A 12,467-nucleotide genomic window follows, 5' to 3' on the forward strand; every position below is an offset into this window, starting at 1 on the left:
GTGGCTTTTCAGCTTTACTTGACGTACATCACTGTGGTCGCTTAGCCCAGACAGATCACGTGTATGTGTGTGAGAGAGCACTGTGTGTGTAAACTTAGTTTCTAGACAGTTGAGAAAACTGAAACATGCGGTGCAGCTGAGTTTATTAAAAAACTCATCCATCTGGGAATCTGGTTTAACACACACCTCAAAGAACATCATTGCTGTTCTGTTGCAGCACTTTGCTGTAATTAATTCAGTTGCAGTAGCGTGTGAGCTAAAAAATGACTGTAGAAGCTTACTGTAACTAGGTGTATCAAAAAAAGCAGAGCCACCATTAAAACCAAAACAACAGACAGAAAAACATGATTAGAAAAAGAGTTATAGAGATTTCAGCACCAAAAGATGGTGGTGTTTCAGAAGTCAAAGTAAACAGTTGTCATACCTCTGCTTTTATCTGGTAACATATGCACCTGCTCCAAACAACCAAGCACAGTGTTGTTATTACTGGTATAAACATACAGCTAATGTTGCCATTCAGTAAGTGCCAAGAAATTAGTTCAGGAAATAAGTATTTTCATGCTTTATACATTGTGTGGCTCTTAAAAGATTCATAAGCAAAAGAATAAAAGCAATTGGAAAATGTCTTTTAAAAGAAGAAAAAAGAATGAAAAAAAAACACAAATTACCCAACCAAAAGAGAAAACAAAGCACCAACCACTTCAAACCCAACATCTAAAGATTAATGGGGACACAGATTTTGGAAGGCATCCAGAACGCGAATATTCTGAGCTATGGTAGCAGAGTAGTTGGTGGTTCAGATTATAATAAGATCACGTTTTCCCTGTGGGCTGTTTATCTTGCTCAGTGATTTGGAAGCATCGGTTTTCTAAATAAGTGATTTTTAAAACTCTTGTGAGAGATTGCTACTTGTCTTGCTGTATCTTTAATCATATGTGCTAGCACTGTGAGCAATGTGCCCTTTCTACATGCTGCTTCAAAGCCTTGCCAACAAAACATGGTAGAACATATGTGAAATTTTTCCCAGTAGCTACAATGCTACTCACTGTTTTCCTGTATAAGACTCCTTTATCCTGCCCACGTCCAGATATAAAAGCTGAGATATTTAACTCACCTAATAGTGTTCAGTGAGGAGATTTTATCCAATTTAACATTTTTATGATTTTCAGGTAAGCAGACAGATTCCAGATGGCTTTGGTTGATGCTTACTGGCTTTATATAGCCCTGACTACAAATTACAACTGAAGGCTGAGAAGTATTTTCAATGAAAGGGACAAATGAGGACAAAGCCATCTCTAAGCATAAAATATCCATTTGAAATGAATATCTTTCTGCATTGATCAGAAAAATCACAGAGACTGTGATCTAACAGCCACGACTACACACATTCCTGTTAAAGTCAGCTGGCTTAACTCCAGTTTATCATTTGCAATTTTGGAGACACATGGATAAATTTAGGCCATATCTTACACAAATCTGGTTCAGAAAGCACAGAGGAATAGTCAGGAATAGCAGGGGAGGAAAGAGGATTCAGATGCATTGCAATGTATTAAGAAACCTAAAAGAGCAGGAGAGTGATTCACTTTCACTGAGCCTGCAATGCAACGTCCTCGAGTCTTTTTGACATGACATAGTGAAAAGAAAATTTCCAAACTGAATCTTAATACATAGATCCAAAAAGCACACCACCCAAAGCACACTCTTAGGTTAATGGGGATTTTGCTGCAGTATTCATAACGGGTTTGAGAAGTTCTGACCTTATGGTATTTACTTCTTCAGGTGCAATTTGTTAATAATTCATTTCAGCATCTATGCTTTGCTTTCCAAATACTGAGTGAATCATTTCTATTCAAATTGATCATGAGTGTTCAGACTGGAAAGAGCACTCTTAGCTTGAATTTATGATTACAGAGTGATGCACAGCTATATGAAGTTGCAGCTGTTAACTCATGGCATTCAAGTTCTCTAAACACTTTGCATTTTTCACATTTTCTGTACCATAAAATTGCAGGCTTCCCAGCTCTGATAAATGTTTGGATTAAAACTGCTAATATTTCTGTATATTTTTATCAAATTTTCTCAGCTGTTATTTAAAATACATAGAACAATAATTTGCAGCACAAAAGAATATCTGAGATGAATTTGAAATTGTATTTTCAGGAATCACTGTATAGATAGATAAAAGACTGCCATTTGGAGATCAGTGATTCAGTTACCCCACTATACTGCCTTTTCTTAAACAGAAAAGTGAGCATAATTAAAATGTATTTGCCCCATTTTAATGTTTGGGGGTTTTTTATTTTGGCGTGATGTCTAAGAATACAAGAGAAAACATTTTTAGCAACAGATTAGTTCAAGAGGGGCAATGGGCACAGACTGAAACACAGAAGGCACGTCTGAATATCAGGAAAATCTTTTTTACTATGAGGCTGACTAAGCACTGACACAAGCTGCCCAGAGTGGTTGCAGAGTCCCCATCATTGGAGATACTCAAAAGCCATCTGGTCCTGGGCAACTGGCTCTGGGTTGCCCTGCTCAAGAAGGGGGAAGGAGCCTCTTTTCAACCTCAACCATTCTGTGATACTGCGAAGATCTCCCTCTACCATTAACATTCATCTTAAATATTGCCCATTAGTTCAGCATCCCACAGACCACAGAGGAGGTCCAAGCCCAATGTCACAAGCCAGTCCAGTCATCTTTCAAACTCAAGCTATGAAAACACTACTGTGCACATTTACTCCCTGGTAAGCTGACATAATTCATACTGGAACCTATGGAACTTATTGGGACCATCCAAGTGGAAAAGATGAGGAAGTAACTTAGAGAAATCTTCCTGGTTTTGCATCCTGGATGACCTCAGCAGTGAAGTTGAGTGTCAGAGGATACTGTAATATAAGGCCCATAGCAAGTAAACTTCCAGAAAAAAAGAAGCCCACAGTGAGCAATGCATGGAATTCTGTACAGCAAGACACTGATGTATACTCAGAAACTTGGGCAATAGAGCCATTAAAATTTGTTTCACTGATGTCTGTTATTTAAATTTTCTGCAGTACCTACTTATATTAGCAGCTACTTATACTGGACACATGCCTTAGGGATATATCCAGACTGCTGCATGAATGCAAAAGATTCATGTTTGAATGTATGTGCTAAAGATTTAACTTACATTGCTTCTCCTTTTTGATTTGAGTAATATATAAGATCAAACTGTAGATCGTAATTTGAAGAAAACAGAAGCAAAAGTTCAATCAACCCACAAACACGACAATGAAGTTTTAGAGAAACTTCATTTCCTTGTCCTCAATATAGGCTCCTTGACAATGATGAGACTTGTTGAAATCATTATCTAGCAAGATATATCTATTTTACTCTAAACAATCAAATGTTAGCAACAGTGAGAAAATATAGGTCCTATAAAATTACTGTGTGAAACTTTCAAATGATACTTTCTTAACGGATGAGACTTTTTTACTTAAATGCTCAGACACCTGTCTAAGGTGCTAGTTCAGAAATTTCATTAATTTAAGGATTCTCTAAATTCTACAATTCTGCTTCCAGACGTTTTCGGTTTGATGGAATAAACTCATTGTTACACTGCAGTACCTAAATCCCATGCTGAAGTCATTGAATGCAGTTATTTTGCAAATATGATTTCACACATGCAACTGGTTTATCTCCCATGCAGTAGAGTGCTCTAGCAAAAGCTGTTTGCTTGCAGTTTAAGTGATACCTCTCACTGAAGTTTTAGCAGTGCTAGAGAATGTTCTAGAAATAGCATATGTCTGAAAGAAGTTATGCACTTCCTTTGAAAGGCCAAAGACAGAGCCATCCTTGGAAAGGATTTTTAATACCCACTCAGAAAAGTTCAAGGCCTCACTTCTCCTAAAGCAGTTAGTGCTGGAGCAAGGAGAAAATGTCAGGAGTTGAATGTTACAGGGAGCAGTATTTCTGCTTTCATTTAAAATAGGATAAAATGCTATTTCTTTTCTGTGTACAAACAACTTTAGAAACCAGGTTTGTAGAAGCCTACAATCCCATGGCAGTTTAAATCGACCCACTGATGCCTGACAAGATCCCAACCTCCCTGGCCACATAATGTGTTCTTTCCTTCTCCTTTGTACTGACTCTCATGCTTACTGCTTCTTCCACATGGAGCTGCTTCACTTCACTATGCAAGCAGAAGACTAAGCTGTCCTAAAAAGGTGAGTAACATCACTAAAAAATATCCTGGGTCAAAGAAAGGTATTTTCAAATCAGGATCTGTCACTAGAAGTGGCCAATAACTAATGCCTCATGAAGGCCATAAAGACAAGGAAAGCATGAAGACAGTTCCAAACTAATGTTTTGCAGTCATCAAATGTCTCCACTGCGAGAGGGAGCTAGAAAGCCCTTGAACCCCCTGACAAGGTGCTCCTGAGCTACGCTCTATATTCTCCCGTTACCGTTTTTCAAGACTGGATGTACAAAATGAACCAGAGAAGACTGAGTAGTACCTTTAAAATCTGATAATGAATATAATGATATGGCAATAGAAGTTTTATTTTCCTTCCTAACTCACTTTGAAAATGCTATTACTTGTTTTATTAGTTTCTTAAAAATACTTACCATGCTACTTTAGACTCATTGGAGATCCCTGACAGATGTGGTTCTCAGATTTGTAAAAGACTGCAGCAACAGAATAAGGTATGGTAAATTTTACTTTTTAAAGAGCTTTTTTTGCAGAGAAAAGGACTCATGATAAATGTTTTAAAGATATTTTTAATAGTAATCTCCAACATTTTTTGTTATTGTATCTGTAAAATCCAAGGACACCAACTGGCTACTAGGCTACAGTACTTAGTCTTCTAATTCAGTGTCAGTGTTCAGTCTATTGTGTAAAATTTACTGCATGGAGGAGAAAAAAAATATTTAAAAACATTAACAACATAGATCTGGTCAGTCTCAGATTGCCGTATAAGGATTTTGTTACTGAAGGCTCATGCATGTTACTGAAATAGTGATGTACCCAGGCTAATCATCATTACTCCCTTAAAGTTGATTTTTCCTTCATTTATTAGTTTGTCTAAGGAGATGCTTTATGTGTGATGTCCCACAACACTCTTCTACCACCTGATCAGCTCTGGCTGTTCTGTTCTTTAAAGCCTGATTTACCTTCTGACAACCTTGAGACAGACCTAATAAACTCATCTTCAGAACTACCAGCTATTACTAACTGCATTTACCTTCATAGGGAAAGGATTTTCAATTCTTTCTGCAATACTGCACCGATGAAAGAGTCAAGCCCTTAGAGAACATCCATGTGTTATCAATCTGGATACCAGCCTTTTTCCCAGGGCTTGAATTGACAAGTGCAAGAAAAGCACAGAAAACACTAGAATGCCGTCATCCATCTGCTGCACCGTGCTTAGCATATGGTAAATAAGATACCTGCTGTTCTGAGATTGCTATTAAAACTGGCAGTATCAAGACTTTAGGGGCTGATGTTGACCAAACTACATGACTCTTTTTCTAGCTTACTTTCAGTTTAAATTTGACTCTATTCAACTTCATATCAGTTACAAAGTTCTCTCTCATGGCACACTGTCCCTGAAATGTATGCTTTGTGAGACTGAAAAAGAAACATCAGCAGAGGCTGACACCATCTTTGCCACTGTGACTGCAGAGAAACATTGCAGCACAATGAATTTAATTCTGCTGATGTCCTTGTGTTTCCTAGCTGATTCTCTCTAACAACGTCCAAAACAATCTCCCTGCAGCAGCAGCGATCACTACTTTAGAAGGTTAACGCTTCTATGAAAGCATCCTGATTATTGATCAGGATTCATGCAAAATATTAAACATCTATGTATTTTGAACAGATTGCAGTCTTCTGATGCAGTACATATACTGTACACATAACACATGGCAAATCATAGGACATGACAAGGAAACACTTCAAACTATCTAATGTTATGCCTCAGGCTGATTAAATAAACAAAAAGAAACATGACAGACTCATGCACATCTTACTCTTGGCCTTAATTGCAAACAACTGTTTTGTAATGTATGAGGCCTTTGCCATCCAATTCCTTGGCTGATTTTCTACTGATGAAAGACTTTCCACTTCATTGAACTGTGAAGGCATCATTTCTACTCCAAACCCATGGAGACAGAAGAATTAATTTACAATTCCCTACTATATGAAAAAAGTGATAGGCATTTCATAAGAGGTGGGACTAGCAGCAGCACTATTACAAACTTCATCCTCAGAAAATTGTTCCAGCTGTTACAAGCTCCTCAGTGTAGCTCCACTTTACAGGAACAGAAAGAAGTCTTTTTACTATGGATGGCTGTGGTACATCACAGTGCCTTGCAAAGAAGCAGCCCTGATCTATAGGATTGGTGAAGCAAAACCATCATTTGTTTTAAAAGACGAAAAGCACCACATATGCTATGCATTGAAAGGGCCAGACTCCATCAAGGAGGTAAAGGAAACAATGGTTTGGTTTGGTTTGTTTTTTTTAAGTGAATGGCAAGGCCAGTCTTGCAAGAGGTAGTCATGTTTAATTATCACTGCATCAAGTAGTAATTAGCAGTGCATATCCGGCAGTTAATGTTACACCTTCAGGCTCATTTGGATCAATTTGCTCTGAAGGCCCACAGAATTAACAGGAGGAGAAACTTGCACTCACTGCTGATTAGGGAAAAATTCTGACTATGTTTCCATCCTGGAGTCTAAAATTTCCACCTGCATACACCTGGTCTGCCCTGGAACAGTGGACTACCATTCTATCCGCTGATAACAAAAGGGGAACAAGTACAGCTACTAACACAAGTTCATTTATAGTTAAGATCCTGTAAAATTTCCTTTTGCAAAGCCACAAAGGCTTTATCCTAAAATGTTGTAAATTGACATTAAATATTTCACAGCTGTCATGTTCACTTCTACTTTTGACACTTAGATATTAAAAGAAATCCAGAATATAGCTATTCAGGTATCTTATCAAGATCAAGCCTTGCAGCTACTTAAACACTCCAAACTTCAACTCTTACTCAATTTAATAGATTGCAATAGCAATGACATAAAATGCTGAGTTACTCAATAAATAAAAGTAGCAGCAATGCATTTTTATATTGCATAAAAGAGTAGAAACAATCACAGGACTAGGCTAAAATTGTAGGTACTTTCTTAGAATCATAGAATCAGAGAATAGTTAGGGTTGGAAAGGACCTTAAGATCATCTAGTTCCAACCCCCCTGCCATGGGCAGGGACACCTCCCACTAAACCATGCCACCCAAGGCTTCGTCCAACCTGGCCTTGAACACTGACAGGGATGGAGCATTCACAACTCCCTTGGGTAACCCATTCCGTTGCCTCACCACACTCACAGTAAAGAACTTCCTCCTTATATCCAATCTAAACTTCCCCTGTTGAAGTTTTAACCCATTCCCCCTTGTCCTATCACTACAGTCCCTAATGAAGAATCCCTCCCCAGCATCCCTATAGCCCCCCTTCAGATACTGGAAGGCTGCTATGAGGTCTCCACGCAGCCTTCTCTTCTTCAAGCTGAAAAGCCCCAACTTTCTCAGCCTACCTATGGGAGGTGCTCCAATCCCCTGATCATCCTCGTGGCCCTCCTCTGGACTTGTTCCAACAGTCCCATGTCTTTTTTATGTTGAGGACACCAGAACTGTACACAGTACTCTGAGTGAGGTCTCACAAGAGGAGAGGGGCAGGATTTCTTTTCCTGTTGTTCCTAAGTGTTAGTCTACTCTTCCTGCCAACATTTTTGTTCAACCCCAAAAGTGCACTGAGCTAATTCCAAAGGCTGTTTATACTTATGGTGTGGCTAGGATATTCTTTGAACATATGAGACAAGCATTCAAATTCTCCCAAGCTGATGAAATTCTTAATGTAAGGTAGCCAAAACAGTACAAAACAGAACTGCTGGTGAAGCAAAGCTGTGTGCTATGAATGCTTGCTAGGCTTGCTAAGCATCAGCTGATCTTGTACAGCCTCCTCAGAAAGCCTAATGGATGAATGCCATAAAGTCATGGAGAGGCAAAGGGCTGTACTGATATATCTGGTGTAGACATTATTGGTTACTAAATCACTGAAGGCACTGTCCTCACTCACAGTAAGGGTCACCTAGCACCTATTCCTGGATTACAAATTCTACAAGGTTATTGCAAAGTTTAGGCATTGCAAAAGTGATCCCCGGTACCCCAAATGTCTTGGAATAACACCCTTGAACAAGAAAATCTTATGTGAGAAGCCATGCTTTAGGTCTGAAATTTAGCAGTTAACTAAAACTTTCTAAGCTTATGAACACTGTAGCAGCCTGCACAGTGAAAGCAATGTTATCACTGTTTCTAGAAGAGAGCTGAGACCATATACTCTGCAGTATTTCACCTCTGAATTCAGGGCTGACATTACAGGTTTCACATGGTATGGGGAAACCTAAGTACTCTGACTACTTTGGTCAAATGGTCAAGTGGTAGAATTGCTCTATTAGCCACCTAGCAATCTCCAAACCTAGTAATGCATTATGAAAACAGCATTAGAGTTCGTTTGATTAACACTGGAGATCTCATTTCATTTTGTTTATGGCTTTTTATTAGTTACAATTCAGCAGATCTGATGTCCTTTTAACTTTCACAGCTTTCTGTGTAATCAAGCCAAAGGTGTACTGGCACTTTATGTTCCATTAATTCCAGTTTTTCTACTGCAGCTTTTTTGGAAGTGTATTCTGAGAATCTAGAAGGAGATCATTTTCTCCCACAGAAATAGAAGCCAAATCCAAGACAGAAGAGACCACAGGAATGAAACACTTCTGCCTTTAATTTAAGAGATGCTATCTGCCCCATCTACAGCAAAATCAGTGTGAGAGAGTGCTTTTAAACCAAACTTTACAGTCCTGTAGAGAGAAGAGGGAAGTTTCAGGTGTGAAAAAGAGGAGAGCATGACAGCTCCTAGAGCCATTATTCAAAACAATGTATTCTCAAAGACAGGCCAGGGATGCGTAGTAAATATGCTTTGTCTATATTGATTTTGGTCCTACCATATCCAGCCAGTGTATCCCAGCATATTTTCTGTTTGCACCTAGATTGGGAGACTCCACTGGCGTTACACTGACATGCCCTGAGTACAGTCAGGTAATGGACAGAGAAGTCCCCTCTCTGGGGAACTTACATAGACCCCCTGGGAGCATGTGTGAACCCATTCTCCTCCTCCTCCTATTCCACCCCCTTCCCACTCTGAATCTGCATCATTAGGATCCCCATAATCTCTACAAAAAAGGAAACACAAATCCAGAATAATGACTAATCCAATGTCTTCCATGAGGGTTGTTGTGGGTGGTGCTGACTCACACCAAGTGGATGAAAACAAGGAAGCTCCTGGCCTCAGTGCAGCTGACAGGGTTGGGCTATGTTTTCCAGCTAGCAGAGAAGGTTGGCTTTGCTGTGGGAACCCAAATCTTCAGTGGTGGGAGAGCAGGAGCAAAGCAGGTTTGTTTACTGATATACCCTGGCCCATCACTCAGTAAAGAGGTGTGCTTCTGGGGGTGGGCTGCTCTCATCTTCTCCTTAGGGGTATAAGGCAGGTTTCTCCCTTGCTACATAACCTTTCTGCGTATGTATATGCAGAGCAAGCCTTATTCTAAATCTTTCATATACACCTGCTGTTTCATAGTCCCCAGAGCTCACCTCCATGTCTGAGCTCTTTCTACTTGGGAGATAGACACCTGGTATGGATCTTATCTCAGTCTTTCCCTGAGGCTGTTTAAATCTCTTGGTTTTGGTAAGATTTGTTTGTTTGCTCACATATATTGTTGTGGGTTTGCATTAAGGAAGGGACTCTGAGACTTTTGTGTGCTGTCCTTTTGTAAAGTGGTAGATATGTAATTGCTCAGACTTCTCACATGAGAATAATCTTGCCCTTTTGCTGGGTTTTTTGCTTGGTGACTCACCAAATTTCCAGGGGGACAGAAAGGGCAGCTCTTTATGTCAAGCCAAGGGTACTATGAGCATGACAGACAAAAGATATTACTCTCGCAATAAAAATATAGGAGAAATTAACCACTTAAAAGGGAGCTAATTTGAGTTGTCGGCTCAACATTACAGATGAAGGGAGATGTCTGCATATGTTTCGAGCTACTCTAAAGCAGGCATGGCCAAGCTGTGACTCCTGACCCACATGAATTTTACTCAGGGACAGTTCATGCATGCCTTTCAGGCAAGGGTTATGTTATTTCTCCAACACCAGGAACACCATTAGGCCGCAGGACGCAAGGAAACCTGCAAAAGTTGATGAAAAAGATGAGAAATTTTATGCACTGAGCTAGCCAATTTGAATTGTCCAAATGAAACATTGCTATAACCCTGCAGGTTGCATCTTGGAAGGATAAACAGCTACTGTATCTCAGAATAAAAGCCACATGAAAAAAACTTGGAGAAAATAAAAGTGATAGACAAAAGACACTAGTTACTTCAGAAGGAAAGAATACATAGAAGCAAGCACAGATGTAATTTGACAAGAAATAGGAATAAAAATCTGTGGCTGTAATTATGAAAAGAATATTTAGCATAGAGAAAGGAAAGAAAACAAATCAGCTGCCATATGTGAGAGCACAATATAAGAGACGGAAACTAGCAAAACCATTTCATGCTAGTCAAGGTATTTAAGATGAATCAAACAGGCTTTTACAGGTATATTGAAGAAAGAAAATTATAGAGAAAATAACTTGATAAATAAACCAGGACATATTCATTCTCCAATGGGTTGAAAAAATACCAAAGAAGATTTGAAATTACATTTAACTCAAAAAAAAACAACAAAAAACTGAAATAAACTGAAGACTCATATTGTAGCTTGCTTTTCTGATAGCTTTTTCTCTGTATATACCTTTGCCATGTAGGTTATGCACTCCTACATAATCATGAGTACCTGTGCCAGGTATGTGCTATCTGATGAGACTGGCTGAAATCTGTACCCTTGTATTTGTGTGAATGAAGGCAGAGGTCTGTCAACACAACTATTCTGCTTTCCGGTTAGGAATACAAGAGTCTGCAAAAGTCTCATTCCTTCTCAGTGTAAATAAGAACAATCTACCTGAAACAGACACATTCAGTATAATACCAGATATCTTTTCTATTTTCCCTCTATAAGCCAGACTTTCAAACTCACTCAGCTGAGTGCCCCAGCTCAGCTGTGAGAGTTGGCCTTCCTCCCCTGCTCCCAGCAACCTCCCACATCTTCGTGCCCTCAGCTCACCTCCAGCAGAGAGACCAAAAAGCATCTACCAGAAGCTGGATATTTAGGCTTAAATTTCCTCAGCTTGTGGAATCTGAAGTCTTGGTCTCCACCTGTAGCTCTCACCATCACCAGGGTTTCATAGCAAAGGAAAGCATAACAGCGCTGAACATGGGCCTCTTTGGAACAGCACCTGACTCTTGTTTCTCTGCTCTTGAAGTGCCTGCTGAACTGGATTCACAATTAGGTCACTTTTAAGCTGTTACAAAGCCAGGTAGTCCTAATTCTGAAGAACTAATGCAGCTGTAATTCTAATAAAAATAACCACAGCGACAATCATAATAATGAGCTGGATTATTCCACTAAGCAAGTGGAGAAATCTTTCTGCTCATCAGTCAGAAGCAGAGAGGTTAGCTTTCTATCCAAAGGCCAGAGTCATAACTAAGATGAAAATCCGTAAGCAACAGGACAAGCAAGACAGCATAACTCACAAACTGAAAAATAGAAACCATTAAGACTTCAAACTATGATCTTATCCTCAAACTCCACTGCAGAAATGCACTGTAATGCTCTAGCACAGAGAGAAACTTGTTTGACCCCTTACCTGCCACAGAACTTCAGATTATTCCTTGTCAAACTTGTATACTTTGAAAGTTAGCTGTGATAGGGCACTACTGTGTAACTGCTTCAAGCCACCAAATCTACCTAGAGAAAAGGATAGATGTCTCCTTAACAATCTGTCCAAAAATTATAAGGCAAAGTGACATCACAGCTCATGATTTTGTCCAAGGGCATTTCCAAAAAATGAGGGAAAGCTCATCAAATTGAAAATAACTTCAGTGGTACATCCTTTCAATATGTTATTTTAAATACATTATTATTTAATAATTAATTACCTTTTAAAACAGAGAGTTCAACGGTTCCATTTAATGTTTTACCAACACTGATGAGCATGAAAGCCTTTTCCCAGCCATTTCCAGATAACATAAAAATTAGCAAGAGAATAAATAATCAGGAAGTCAGCTACTGTTACCCAGTGATTGCATTTTTTGTCATTTTGACCAAAAAGACATCATTGGTTTATTGAACTTGACAAAAAAAGAAGAACAAGATCAGTTTTTTTGCAGAATTGCTCCATCAGTGTCAAGACCATTTACATTATGCCTCCTTCAGTATCACCATCTCTCCTTCCAATTTTGTTATCTGATAGCACACAAGTCCCTTCTGTGTCAT

The 12,467-nt window shown here is 39.1% G+C and overlaps 1 long non-coding RNA gene across 1 annotated transcript; it reads right to left on the reverse strand.

Annotated features, from left to right (window-relative positions):
• Positions 1-4,135: 4,135 nt before the first annotated feature.
• On the reverse strand, positions 4,136-11,463 carry LOC134170765 (uncharacterized). The gene is made up of 3 exons (XR_009967360.1): positions 11,256-11,463; positions 4,606-4,665; positions 4,136-4,194 (listed from the first exon to the last, which is right to left on the reverse strand). It is a non-coding gene; the product is annotated as an uncharacterized LOC134170765 (long non-coding RNA).
• Between the last annotated feature and the right edge of the window lie 1,004 nt (positions 11,464-12,467).

The sequence above is a fragment of the Pezoporus occidentalis genome, unplaced genomic scaffold (genome assembly GCF_034315485.1).
Source record: "Pezoporus occidentalis ecotype Australia unplaced genomic scaffold, CSIRO_AGI_Poc_V1 ctg39, whole genome shotgun sequence".
NCBI classification, from domain to species: Eukaryota; Metazoa; Chordata; class Aves; order Psittaciformes; family Psittacidae; genus Pezoporus; species Pezoporus occidentalis.